The sequence below is a fragment of the Marmota monax genome, unplaced genomic scaffold (genome assembly GCF_021218885.2).
Source record: "Marmota monax isolate L192 unplaced genomic scaffold, Marmota_monax_Labrador192_F-V1.1 WCK01_AAM20220418_F8-fsc00123, whole genome shotgun sequence".
In the NCBI taxonomy this organism is placed as follows: Eukaryota; Metazoa; Chordata; class Mammalia; order Rodentia; family Sciuridae; genus Marmota; species Marmota monax.
In genome coordinates, this window is record NW_026692159.1 from 305,044 (window position 1) to 310,515 (window position 5,472).

Below are 5,472 nucleotides of genomic sequence, written 5' to 3' on the forward strand. Positions count from 1 at the left end.
CTTAGAGAATCATGTATTTTAAAAAGAAATGAACTCTTAATTACTTTTTTAACTGGCCCTTTTTTTCTTAATGAAAATTTTCTTTAACAGAAACATGCTCATTTTTTAAATGAGTCTTGAGCAGAGTTGTTACCATAAGAATCCCAACTGGAGAATTAATTCTAGGCTTTCAGTAGCAACAACAACAACAACAAAAAAACTATTTTGTTTTTCTTTTGGGACTGGTTTGCCCTTTTCTGTCTGTTCTCCAACTGAGAAGGTGTTCATGGTAAAGGGGGGAAATAAGCATATTAAACTTTATTAAAGGAAGCTTGGGGGTAATTGTAGAAATCATTGAACAAAAGGCAGAATATCCAAGCTCTAGTTCATTGCCTCTGGTGTTAACAGGCTACAGGAATTTGGTTTCTTTGTGTCCCTCTGGTCCTTAGCTTCCCTATATGTAAAGTGAAGGTGCTGGATTGTATGATTTCTAAAGGACTCTTCCTTCTCTAACAGTCTATTAGGAGAATGTTGTTGGTTTTAGGGTAGCAGCTGGTGGATATAGCAGCCCCTAGTACCAAAGAGGTTGCCTCCCAAACACTTCTCCTACCACCAGCCACCAGAGTCCCAAGGCATTTTTTAAAATAGCTACTTTATTGAGTTATAACTCAATACCATAAAATTCATCCTTGTAAAATATACAGTTCAGTGGTTTTTAGTATATTCAAACCTGTGCAATCACTATTACAGTCAATTTCAGAATATTTTCATTACCCCCAGAAGAATCCTCCTGTACATATAAGTAGTCACTCCTCATTTCTTTTCAACCCCTCCAGGCTAGGATAGTACTAATTTACTCTCTGTCTCTAAAAATATGCCCATTCAGCTGGGCACCACCTGTAATTCCAGACTTGGGAGGCTGAAACAGGAGGATTGCAAGTTTGAGGCCAGCCTCAGCAGTTCAGTGAGACCCTGTCTCAAAAGTAAAAAAGGACTGGGGGTGTAGCTCAATGGTAAAGTATTCCTGGGTTTCAATTCCTAGTACTGAAAAACAAAGTAACCTAAGGGAAAAACTACAAAATGTAATATAAATTTATTATTGTAGCCTGATGGGATAAAAGGAGTGAAAAAGGGACTTCAGGAGGAAACTGAGGAAACCTAGGAATTTTGCCGCAGTCTGGCTGGGCACAAAATCACGAGCCACTCAAACAGGAACAAACTTTATTTTTGAAACTCCCGCCAATGCCCTGCATGCTCCCGGGAAATATGCCGGCCCACACACGGTACACACGGTGTTCTCCGGGACCCACACACACACAGGAAACCCCTCCTCCGGAAATCCCTCCTACCACACTTCCCCAACCAATGGGAACTCTCCAGGAGTCCCGTAGCAGGCCTAGGTGGACAGCAGGGGTCTAATATCCATTTGAATGCAGATCTTGACATAATCATATCATCTCAATGGCTTGCTGGCATCACCTTTCAACCAAAAATGCCATGCATCATTACTACTTGGCTATGGCTCTTAGCAGAATTTGACCAGAAATTCTATAACTGCTAGAAGAAAACATAGTTGACACTCCAACACACAGGCATAGGCAACGACTTCCTCAGTAAGATTCCTAACACTCAGGAAATAATGCCAAGAATTAATAAATCAGATGGCATCAAATTACAAAGCTTGTTCATAGCAAAGGAAACAAGCGTGTGAAGAGAGAACCTATAGAATGGGAGAAGATCTTTGCCTGTTACTCTTCTGACAGAGCATTAATATCCAGAATACATTAAAAAATCAGAAAACTTAACACCAAAAAATAAATAACCCAGTTAATGAATGGGCAAATCAACTAGACAAACATTTCACAAAAGAAGAAATACAAATGGCCAACAAATATATGAAAAAATGTTCAACATCTTTAGCAATCAGGGAAAAGCAAATCAAAACTACACTGAGATTTTATCTCATTCAGTTAGAATGCAATCATTATAATACTAATAACAGTACTTGCTGGCAAGGATGTCAGGGGGAAAGGTACATTTATATACATTGTTGATGGGACTGAAAATTAGTATAACCATTTTGGAAAGCAGTATGGAGATTTCTCAAAAAACTAGGAATGGAGTCATCATATGACCCAGCTATACTACTCCTTGCTATTTATCCAAGAGAACTGAAATCATCATACTATGGCGATACATGCAAAGCCATGTTTATAGCAGTGCAATTCACGATAGCTAATTATGGAACCAACCTAGACGTCCATCTACAAATGAATGGATAAGGAAAACGTGGTATGTATACACAATGGAATATTACTTGGCTATAAAGAAGATCAAAGGAAAGTGAATAGAACTGGAGAACACCATGCTAAGTAAAATAAACCAGACTCAGAAAGTAAAACATCATGTTTTCTCTCATATGTGGAAATGAGAGAGAAAAGAAGGTAAAGGGGGGATCTCATGGAAATAGAAGTGGACAAGTAAAGTAAAGGATGTGGAATAAGGAAAGGGAGGAGGAGAGAGAAAGGGAAGGCAGAAGGAAATGAATTAGATGAAATTATGCTATGTGTGGGTGTAAATGGATCACAGTGAAGCCTATTATTATGTATAAATTTCACCAATAAAAATTTAAAAGACAAATAAAGATGTGCCTATTCTGGACATTCATCTAAGTGGAATCATGCAATGTATATAGTCTTTCATGTCTGTCTTCTTTTACTTAGCGTAATCTTTTCAAGGTTGCTGTGTGTTGTAATATGTATCAGCACTTCATTTCTTTTTTTAATAAACTTTAGTTTTCAGAACAATTTTGGATTTACAGAAAAATTGGGAAGATTGTGTGGATTGTTCCCCTATTCAGCCATCTTACATTACTTTAGCATATTTGTTACAACTTTACTTGGAGGCAGGATTTTGCTAAATTGCCTAAGCTGTCCTCAAACTTGCAATCCTTCTGCCTCATCCTCCCAAGTAGCTGGAATTACAGAAATGCACCACCACACCCAGCTATTTGTTATAATTAAAGAATCAACATTGAAATGTTATTATTAAAGAAAATCCATAATTTATTCAGATTTCCCCTGAAGTCCCTTTTTCATTCCAGGATCCCATCAAGATCCAATAATACATTTAGAGTATATTTGTAGTTTCCTCCTTAGGTTCCTCTTTAATGCCACAGTTTCTCACAGACTTTCTTTGTTTTTCATGACCCTGAGAGTGTTGAAACTTGCTTGCCAGGTATTTTGTAGAATGTCCCCCAAATAGGATTTTTCTGTTATTTTACTCATGATCAGACTGGGAATATGGGCTGTAGGGAGAAAGACCACAGAAGTAAAATATAATTCTCATCACATCATATCAAGGGTGAAAGGAAAGTGAGGAACCAGGAAATGGGAATGAAAGAGACCAGACAGAGGTACACATGAGAGTTTATTTGTCAGAGCTGACAATTAAAGGCACATCTCTCCATATAGGAGAGAGGCCCTGAGATGTTGGGGTGTTCAGTTTTTGTGGGGTAGGGGTTTGGAGCTGTAGCTGTGACGCTATGGGATAGGCTCAGAGTGCTTGTGTCAGAGGTAGGTGGGTAGGAATAGTATGGGATTGGCTTAGGTTGATGGCACCATGGGGCTCTCCAGAGTCAAGAGGTCCTGTCTTTCTGGGATTGGCTTAGGGTTATGGTACCATGGGATAGGTCACTAATAGGGGTGGGGGGAGTCCGGGTAAGACAAGTATGGAAAATGAAACTTATCTCATAAGATGGTGGTTAACATTTAAGATGGTTGCTCAGATGTTGAGTCAATACCCTATAAAGGGCACAAACTATAAATGTGATTTTCTCTATGTTCTAGTACTACAAAATGCTCCAGACACATTTTGTATGTTTTTTTGTTTGTTTGTTTGTTTGTTTGGTTTTTTTGGCTGGCCCAAGTCCTAAAATGAGTCATTTTCCCAAACATCCCTGATTCCTTTTACTGAGAAACAAAGATCTGGGTATTAGGTGTGCTCCTGGCTACTGGAATATCTTTGCTTCTAGGTCCTCTTAGCTGATAGCCAACCGAGTAAAGAAATACATATGGCTAAGCATGGTGGCACATGCCTATAATCCCAGCAACTCAGGAGGCTGAGGCAGGAGGATCACAAGTTTTGGCCAGCTTCAGCAACTTAGTGAGGCCCTAAGTAAGTTAGTGAGACTCTGTTTCAAAATAAAAAATAAAAAGAGCTGGAGATGTGGTTCAGTGGTAAAGCCCCCTCTGGGTTCAATCCCCAGTACCAAAAAAAAAAAAAAAAAGGAAATATATTTGTGTATAGTACCCTTGGATGTACTAATATTTGATTTCTTTTTAATACAGAATAATACTCCATTGCATTACTATACCACATTATATTATCTGTTAATTAGTTGATAGATATTTGAGTTGTTTCCCCTTTTGGGCTATTATAGTTTCTAGAACCTTAGTGTACACATTTTTCTGTAGACGTGTATTTCCATTTTTCTTTTTTTTTTAATTTTTATTTTTTAGTTGTATATGGACTCAATGCCTTTATTTGTTTTTATGTGGTGCTAGGGTCGAACCCAGTGCCTAACACTTGTATGGCAAGTGCTCTACCTCTGAGCTACAACTCCAGGCCTCCATTTTTCTTGATTATTCCTTGATGTGGGATTGCTAAATCATATGGTAAGTCAATGTTTAGCTTTGGAAGAACTGCCAGATTTATCTCCAGATTATTTTGCATTCTTATCAGCACCATATAAGGATTCTTATTTCTCCACATCCTCAGCAACTCTTGTTATTGTGTATTATTGTAGCCATTCTACTATGTGTGATGTGGTATCTCACTGTGGTTTTGTTTCACATTTCCTTGATAACTAATAGTGTCTGGCATCTTTTCCTATGGTTATTGTCCATTTGTATATCTCCATTTGAAAAATGCCTATTCAAGGGCTGGGGTTGTAGCTCAGTGGTGGAGCACTTGCCTGCCACGTGTGAGGCCCTGGGTTCCATCCTCAGCACCACATAAAAATAAATAAAGATATTGTGTCCGTCTACAACTAAAAATATTTTTTAAAAAGAAAAATACCTATTCAAGTCCTTTGCCCCTTTTTAATTGGGTTATCTTTTTACTATTGAGTTTTAGCGGGGCTGGGGATATAGCTCAGTAGGTAGAGTACTTGCCTAGCATGCACAGGCCCTGAGTTCAATCCCTAGCACTGCCAAAAAAAAAAAATGAGTTTTAGGAGTCTTTTTATAGTCTAAATATAAAGTCCTGATCAGATATACCATTTGCACATATTTTCTTTCATATTTTCTTTCATTCTGTGGGTTCTTTTCCCTCTCTTGATGGTATCCATTGAAACAAGCATTTTAATTTTTTAAAAAAATATATTTTGTTTAGTTGTAAATGGACACAACACCTTTATTTTGTTTATTTCATTTTTATGTGGTGCTGAGGATTGAACCCAGTGCCTCACACATGTGAGGCAAGCACTCTACC